The following is a 9,350-nucleotide window of genomic DNA, read 5'->3' on the forward strand; positions in this document are numbered from 1 at the left end:
TGGGTACTGTTTGACTTGTTTCTATACTTACTTTTTAGTTTTGCTTCTTCTTTTTTGTGATTGTAACCCATTACTGTGGTTGATTCTGTATTCTCAGAGATGTCAAAAAACAATGATTCCATGAAGGAATTCAAAAAGGCGAAAAAGGCTGCTGCTACTCAAAATATCTCGGCCAAGGTGGCGGGAGAGGGATCTTCTCAAGTTCCGGTGAAGCCTCCCGTGCTGAGTTCTCCTGGGCCGAGGAAGGTGATCCCCACTCCTCGAGTACGTCTGGCTGACCCTCCACAGACTTTTGCCGCTATTCTGGTGCTCCTCCCAACAAAAAACAAAAAACAATTGAGCCTTTCAACCTTGACGCTCCTGACTTTGATGCGGTGGAGTTTGTTGACCAACAGATCGGTCCTTATGGTGCCCTCCCCATGGATGATGTTTCGCTCCTTCGCCATTTAGATTTTATATCTCGGAGCAGCATCAAGATGGCCCATATGGGGGCTGCCATGTATCGGACTGCTCAAAATCTTCCTCTCCATACCACCAAAGCCTTCATGGAGGAGGCCAAACAAGAGTTTGATCGGATGAAGGGCTTGAAGGAGGAGCTTGAGGTGAAAGTAGCCAAACTGGAGAAGGATCTGGAGAACGAAAAGGCTAGCTCTCTTGCCCTAGCGGATTCTGTGAGATTGGCCGAGGACACTGTGTTGAGGCATAAAGATAGTTATGTCACATCTTATCGGGAGGTGATATGTCTGAGGGAGGAGTTGCAGTCTGCCCGAGTTGACTATTCCGAGCTCCAAGGTCACCTTGTCGGCAGCGTAAATGCTGCTTATGATAATTTGAAGGAACAGGTTCAAGTTCTCGCTCCTGAGGTTGATCTTACTCTCTTTAGCTTGGACAACATTGTGAGGGATGGTAAGATTGTCCCCGATGACCAAGATGATGATGATGTTGAACCTCCCTCTGCGCCTGCTGCTAAAGTGTCGACCTCTATAGTTCCTCCTGCTGGGATTGCTCGTCCAGAATTAGATCCTGATTGTCAAATTCTGAATAGGGACGACGGTACGGTGGATGCAGTGCCTCTCCAGGCTCGCCCTCCTTCACCTCAGACTGATGCTGCCGAGAAGTCTTCTAATTTTAGCTGAATTTTCCTGGATATTTGTGTAGATAGCCCGACTTGTGGGCTTTTAAACTCTTTATTTTGTAGTTTGAATATTTTGCTGACTGTTGATACTCCTTCAGGTTGCTTGTTTAGCAACTTTTTATTTTGAAAAAACAACAAGTAGCTTTCAAGCTTTTGGGCCTGACCCTGAGGCTTGTTATAATATTGTATTTTATATCATGCTTGTTTGCACTTGTCTTGGCACCTTTCTGGGTTTTGAGAATGCTGGAGCCTTGCTGCTCGACCTCTTTGGATTGCTTTGTACTTATTGCTTGTAGCTTGGATCCTTTGAGGTCGTGGATATGTGGATCCAACTTGTATTTCGGTTTTCTCACTCTTATTAGTATTTATTTCTAGCAATCCCTAACTGATTTCTTTACGTTGGTCCTCTTTCTAGTTATTTTTGTAGTCCTCTTTTTTGGACCTTTGTCAGGTCTCTTTAGGGACTACTTTTATAACTTGTTTGTTGTAGGAGACCGACTTCTTTGCGTCGTCTTTTCCAAGTTATTTTTGTAATCCTCTTTCTTGGACCCATGTCAGGTCTCTTTCAGGGATTACTTTTATAACTTGTTTGTTGTAGGAGACCGACTTCTTTGCGTTGTCTTTTACAAGTTATTTTTGTAATCCTCTTTCTTGGACCCTTGTCAGGTCTCTTTCAGGGATTACTTTTATAACTTGTTTGTTGTAGGAAACCGACTTCTTCATGTCGATCTCTTCTAAGTTATTTTTGTAATCCTCTTTCTTGGACCCTTGTCAGGTCTCTTTCAGGGATTACTTTTACAACTTTATGTTTTGGGCCGACTTTGTCATGTTGGGCCCTTCTAAGTTATTTTTGTAATCCTCTTTCTTGGACCTTGTTCAGGTCTCTTTCAGGGATTACTTTTATAACTTTATATTTTGGGCCGACTTTGTCATGTGGGGTCCTTCTAAGTTATTTTTGTAATCCTCTTTCTTGGACCTTGTTCAGGTCTCTTTCAGGGATTACTTCTATAACTTTATGTTTTAGGCCGACTTTGTCATGTCGGGCCCTTCTAAGTTATTTTTGTAATCCTCTTTCTTGGACATTTTTCAGGTCTCTTTCAGGGATTACTTCTATAACTTTATGTTTTGGGCCGACTTTGCCATGTCGGACCCTTCTAAGTTAAAGTAATCTTCTTTAATAGGGTTGGCCAGACCTCTTTCCAGGGTTTACTTATAACTTGGGTTGACTTGGTCCGACTTCTTAATGTCGGCCAGTCTTTAAGTTATTATTTAGCAATCCATAAGACCTCGTCAGGTTCTTTTTCCGGATCACTTTCGATAACTTCTTGCATTATTCTGCTTTCATCTTTGCCGATTTGTAGAAGGTGGTTTCTATCTTTATTTGGTCGACCTTTAGATGAATCGCGCTTTCATCTCTATTGGTTTTTATCGTGATCGTGCTGTGAATCTATTTTTCACTTTCTGCTGATATGTTGCTTTATAATCGGACGATGAATGCTTTAGATTAATGTGTCTTGAGAATTTGTAGAATATCTAAAATATATTTTATTCAAAAGAAAGTGCAAATATATACATACGGGAGTTTTTTCATCCCTTTAAGTCGGATAATTTCTGAATCTCAACTTGGTGCCTCATTAAAAAACCTTTTTCAGGAAAAAGAGTGCATCCTATGATGAGATCCTTTACCTTCTCTAGCTATAGTACCTTCTTAGGTTGTAGGCGTGCCATGATCTGGGAAGCTCTCGTCCATCGAGTTCGGACAGTCTGTAGTAGCCCTTCCCAAGTACTTCTATGACTCGGTAGGGTCCTCTCCAGTTTGCTGCCAGCTTTCCTTCGCCGGGTTGAGTTGTTCCAATATCATTTCAGATTAGGATGAGATCATTCTCAGCGAAGCCTCTTGGCACTACCTTTTGATTATATCTGGAAGCCATTCGACGTTTTAGTGCTTCTTCCCTGATCCGAGCTCTTTCTTGGATTTCAGGAAGTAGGTTGAGCTCTTCCCTTTGAAGTTCGAAGTTGGCTTCCTCATTGTAATGAACGAATCTGGGCGACCCTTCCTCGATCTCTATTGGGATCATTGCTTCCGTTCCGTATGCTAATCGGAAGGGTGATTCCTTTGTGGTGGAATGTGGCGTCGTTCGATATGCCCATAGGACCTGTGGAAGTTCTTCAGCCCAAGCTCCCTTTGCGTCTTGTAATCTTCGTTTTAACCCGGCCAATATGACTTTGTTGGCAGCTTCGGCCTGTCCATTGGCTTGAGGATGTTCGACGGAGGTGAACTGGTGCTTTATGTTCAAGTCGGCTACTAGTTTTCAGAAGCCTGCATCTATGAATTGAGTGCCATTGTCTGTGGTGATGGCGTATGGGACCCCGAACTTTGTGACAATGTTTCTATATAGGAATTTTCGACTTCTTTGAGCAGTGGCGTAGGCTAGGGGTTCTGCCTCAATCCATTTTGTGAAATAGTATACTCCGACTATGAGGAATTTGACTTGTCCTGATCCCTGGGGAAAGGGTCCGAGAAGATCGAGTCCCCATTTTGCAAATGGCCAAGGCGAAGTTACGATGATGAGCTCTTCTGGCGGGGCGATGTGAAAGTTGGCATGTTTCTGGCATGGGGGACATGTCTTTACAAATTCTGTAGCTTCTTTTTGTAGAGTTGGCCAGTAAAATCCCGCCCGGAGTATCTTTTTGGTGAGAGCTTGTGCCCCAAGATGATTGCCACAAATGCCGCTGTGTACTTCCTCTAAAACTTCTCTTGTGTTAGAGGTCGGCACACATTTTAACAATGGTATTGAAATCCCTCTTTTGTATAGGGTGTTGTTTATGATGGTGTAGTACTGTGACTCTCGCTTTAATCTTTTTGCCTCCTTTTCATCTGTGGGGAGTGTTTCTGTTTTGAGATAATTAATTATGGGGTTCATCCATCCTTGATTCTGACCTGTTATGGCTAGGACTTTTTCCGCTTCCGAGATTGATGGGTCTTGTAGCATTTCCTGGATGAGGCTTCTATTGTTGCCCCCTGGTTTGGTGCTGGCTAGCTTTGAGAGTGCATCAGCTTGGCCATTTTGTTCGCGGGGTATGTGGCAGATCTTATATTCCCTGAGTTGTCCGAGCTGTTCCTTGGTTTTATCCAAATACTTTTTCATGGTGGGATCTTTGGCTTGGTAGCTCTCTGTTTTTTGTGAGGTGACTACTTGTGAATCACTAAAGATGTTGAGTTTTTGAGCTCTAACCTCCTTAGCCAGCTTCAAACTAGCTAGTAACGCTTCATATTCCGCCTGGTTGTTTGATGCCGGGAACCCAAATTTGAGGGAAAGCTCAACCTGGGTTCCTTGGTTGCTTTCTATTATCACACCTGCACTGCTTCCAGTCTTATTCGAGGACCCGTCCACGTAGAGATTCCATTTTGTGGGGGTTTCAAGGGTATCTGTAAATTCTGCAATGAAGTCGGCCAAGTACTGCGATTTGATGGCTGTCCGCGCTTCATATTGGAGGTCGAACTCGGATAAATCGACTGCCCATTATAAAATTCTTCCTGCTAAATCTGTTTTCTGCAATATCCCTTTTATGGGCTAGTCAGTTCGAACCTTAATGGTGTGTGCCTGGAAGTTTGGGCGAAGTCGTTGAGATGTCAGTATAAGAGCATAGGCAAACTTTTTTATTTTTTGGTAGTTCAACTCGGATCCCTGCAGCGCTTTACTAATGAAGTATACAGGTTGTTGCTCTTTGTCGTCCTCTCGAACTAGTGCTGAGGCTACTGCCCGACTTCCTACCGCAAGGTACAATACAAGTGGTTCTTCCTTTCGTGGTCGAGTTAGGATAGGTGGTCGCCCCAGGAAACTTTTGAAATCTTGGAAGGCTTGCTCGCATTCCATTGTCCATTCGAAGTTCTTTCCTTTCCTTAGAGTGGTATAGAAAGGAAGGGATCTTATTGTTGATCCCGCTAGGAACCTGGACAAGGCTGCCAACCTCCCGTTGAGTTGTTGTACTTCTTTGACACAGGTTGGGCTCTTCATATTGAGTGTGGCCTGGCATTTATCCAGATTTGCCTCAATTCCTCTTTGTGTGAGCATAAAACCTAAGAACTTGCCTGCTTCTACTGTAAAAGTGCATTTTGCAGGATTGAGGCGCATGTCATGCTTCCTTATGGTGTCGAACACTTGGGCTAGGTCGGACAATAATGTCTCTTCACTTTGTGTCTTTATTAACATGTCGTCCATGTAGACTTCCATGATTTTTCCGATATGATCTGAAAAGACTTTATTCATTAGCCTTTGATACGTAGCTCCCATATTCTTGAGACCGAAAGGCATTACAATGTAGCAGTAATTTGCTTTTGGCGTCAAAAACGAGGTCTTCTCTTGATCTGGTGGATACATGGGGATTTGGTTGTATCCAGAATATGCATCCATAAACGAGAGGTATCTATATCCGGATGAAGCATCTACCAGAGCGTCGATACTTGGGACTGGGTAAGGATCTTTTGGGCAGGCTTTGTTGAGATCGGTGTAGTCGGTGCACATTCGCCATTTCCCATTTGATTTTTTCACCAAGACGACGTTAGCTAGCCATAGTGTGTACTTGACTTCTCGTATGAATCCTGCCTCTAGTAGTGCTTCTACCTGTTCTTCCACATCTTGGGATCGTTCTGGCCCAAGTTTTCTTCGTCTCTGCTGTACCGGCCGAGATCCTGGATAGACCGCCAACTTGTGACTCATTAGCTTGGGGTCTATGCTGGCATGTCTGCAGCTTTCCATGCGAAGAGATCGACATTATCTCATAAGAACTGTACTAGTAATTCTTTTGCGTCTCCCTTCAGGATCATGCTAATATTAGTTATTTTGTCCGAGGTATCCCCGATCTGAACTTTCTCTATTTCTCCTTCGGGTTGTAGACGGAGTTCTTCTCGTCTCTAAACTCCACCGAGCTCAATTGTATGGAACTCTTCTCCTCTGCCTCTGAGGTTTAGACTTTCGTTATAACAGCGCCGTGCCATCTTTTGATCTACTTTTATTGTAGCTATCCCTTCTGTAGTTGGGAATTTCATGCATAGATGTGGAGTTGAGACTATTGCGCTGAGTTGATTTAGTGTTGTCCGACCTATTATTAGGGCATTGTAGGCTAAACTCACGTCAACCACGATGTAGTCTATCTTGAGTGTTCTGGATTGGTTCCCTTTTCCGAAGGTTGTATGTAGTGACACGTATCCCAGCGGTTGTACTGGGGTATCTCCCAGTCCGAACAGGTTGTTAGGGTATTGGTGCACGAAAATTACTTCACACTATGTAATTCCGTACAACTAACCAGCAAGTGTACTGGGTCGTCCAAGTAATACCTTACGTGAGTAAGGGTCGATCCCACGGAGATTGTTAGTTTGAAGCAAGCTATGGTTATCTTGCAACTCTTAGTCAGGATATTGATTTGTGGTTATCAATTGACTTGCAAATGAACAAGGGAGCATGAATTAAAGGTTACTTGTTATGCAGTAAATGAGAATATGTTGGAGTTTTGGAGATGCTTTGTCTTTTGAATCTCTGCTTTCTCCCTATTTTATTCTTCACGCACGCACGTCCCTCCTTTGGCAAGCTGTGTGTTGGTGGATTACCATTGTCAATGGCTACCATCCTTCTTCTCAGTGAAAATGGTCCAGGTGCGCTGTCACCGCACGGCTAATCATCTTTAGGTTCTCGATCATACCGGAATAGGATTTACTATCCTTTTGCGTCTGTCACTACACCCAGCACTCGCGAGTTTGAAACTCATCACAGTCATCCAATCCCAGAATCCTACTCGGAATACCACAGACAAGGTTTAGACTTTCCGGATTCTCAATGATGCTGCCAAAGGATTCTAGCTTATACCACGGAGATTCTGATTAAGGAATCTAAGAGATACTCATTCAATCTGATGTAGAATAGAGGTGGTTGTCAGACACACGTTCATGGATTGAGGAAGGTGATGAGTGTCACGGATCATCACCTTCTCTATAATTAAGCGCGAATGAATATCTTAGATAGGAACACGCATGTGTGAATGGAAAACAGAAATAGTTGCATTAATTCATCAAAACACAGTAGAGCTCCTCACCCCCAACAATGGAGTTTAGAGACTCATGCCGTCAGAGATTACAAAGTTCAGATCTAAAATGTCATGAGATACAAAATAAATCTCTAAAAGTTGTTTAAATACTAAACTAGTAACCTAGGTTTACAGAAAATGAGTAAACTATGATAGATAGTGCAGAAATCCACTTCTGGGGCCCACTTGGTGTGTGCTGGGGCTGAGACTAAAGCTTCTCACGTGCCTGGGCTATTTTGGGCGTTCAACGCCAGGCTGTAACTTGTTTTGGGCGTTGAACTCCAACTTGTAACGTGTTTCTGGCGCTGGACGCTAGACTACAACATGGAACTGGCATTGAACGCCAGTTTATGTCATCTATCATTGAGCAAAGTATAAACTATTATATATTGCTGGAAAGCCCTGGATGTCTACTTTCCAACGCAATTAGAAGCGCGTCAATTGGACAACTGTAGCTCCATAAATTCCATTCCAAGTTCAGAGAGGTCAGGATCCAACAGCATCAGCAGTCCTTTTTCAGCCTGAATCAGATTTTTGCTCAGCTCCCTCAATTTCAGCCAGAAAATACCCGAAATCACAGAAAAACACACAAACTCATAGTAAAGTCTAGAAATATGAATTTTGCCTAGAAACTAATGAAAATAAACTAAAAACTAACTAAAACATACTAAAAACTATATGAAATTAACCCCAAAAAGCGTATAAAATATCTGCTCATCAGGTATGCTCTAAGCTCCTTTTCTTCTAAGCCGAGCTTGTCGAAGGCAGTTTTGAATAAGATGTCGGTGGAGCTCCCTTGGTCTATTAATGTGTAGTGGAGATTGGCTTTTGCCAGTATGATGGTGATGACCATAGGGTCGTCGTGTCCTGAGATGATGTCGGATGCGTCCTCTTTGGTGAATGTGATTGTAGGGATGTCGGGAGCTTCCTCCTTTCCTTTAACATGATATACTTCTTTGAGATCTCTTTTGCGGGATGATTTGGAGGTTCGTCCTCCTGCGAATCCTCCGTGTATCATATGGACATGTCTTTCTAGCGTACAAAGTGATCGCTCGTTTCGTCCGACATCTTCATCCCTTCTTCTCTTTCTTTGATCATCATCTCGGGTGGCCAGAAACCGATCTAGTTTTCCTTCTCTTACTAATTTTTCTATGATATTTTTTAAGTCGAAGCATTCGTTGGTGGAATGCCCTCGGACTCGGTGATATTCACAGTATTCGTTCCGATTTCCTCCTCCTCTTTTACCTTTGAGTGGTCGAGCTGGGGGTATCTTTTCCGTATGGTAGACTTCTTTGTAGACATCTACCAGGGATACCCTAAGAGGGGTGTAATTATGATATTTTTTAATTTTCTTCCCATGTCGATCTTCCTTCGTTTTGGATTCTTTATCTTTGTCTCGGTAGGAGAATCCGAATTTTGAGGTTTCTCCCAACCAAGAGTTTTCTTTCATGTTGATATATTTTTCTGCTCGCTCCTGCACCTCATCCAGAGTTGTGGGATATTTCTTCGATATAGATTGGCTGAAAGGTCCCTCTCGTAGGCCATTGATGAGTCCCATGATGGCGGCCTTTGTTGGCAAGCTTTGTATGTCTAAGCACGTTTTGTTGAATCTCTCCATGTAGTTGCGAAGACTTTTCCGATCTCCTTGCCTGATTCCTAGTAGACTGGGGGCGTGTTTGGCCTTATCTTTTTGGATGGAGAATCTGGCCAGGAATTTTTTGGCTAGGTCGTCAAAGCTTAAGATGGACTTGGGAGGTAAGTTGTCGAACCATCTAATTGCTATCTTCGTGAGGGTCGTTGGAAAAGATTTGCAGCGAACAACGTCCGAGGCGTCGGTGAGGTACATTCTGCTTCTGAAGTTGCTGAGGTGATGGTTGGGATCTGTAGTGCCATCATATAGAGTCATGTCTGGGAGTTTGAAGTCCTTAGGGATTTTAGTTTTCATGATGTCCCTAGTGAATGGATCTTGATCTTTGCGTGAATTGTCCTCAGGGGTGGTCTGGGTAGCCTTTGCTTTGAGATCGGCTTCAAGTTGCAGGAGTTTATCTTCCAATTCTCGACATCGCCTTACCTCTCTTTGTAGATCCTTGCCAACTTCTCGTTGATGCTGGCTTTCTTTTTCAAGTTGCTTTAG

Source organism: Arachis hypogaea, chromosome 14 (assembly GCF_003086295.3).
Source record: "Arachis hypogaea cultivar Tifrunner chromosome 14, arahy.Tifrunner.gnm2.J5K5, whole genome shotgun sequence".
In the NCBI taxonomy this organism is placed as follows: domain Eukaryota; kingdom Viridiplantae; phylum Streptophyta; class Magnoliopsida; order Fabales; family Fabaceae; genus Arachis; species Arachis hypogaea.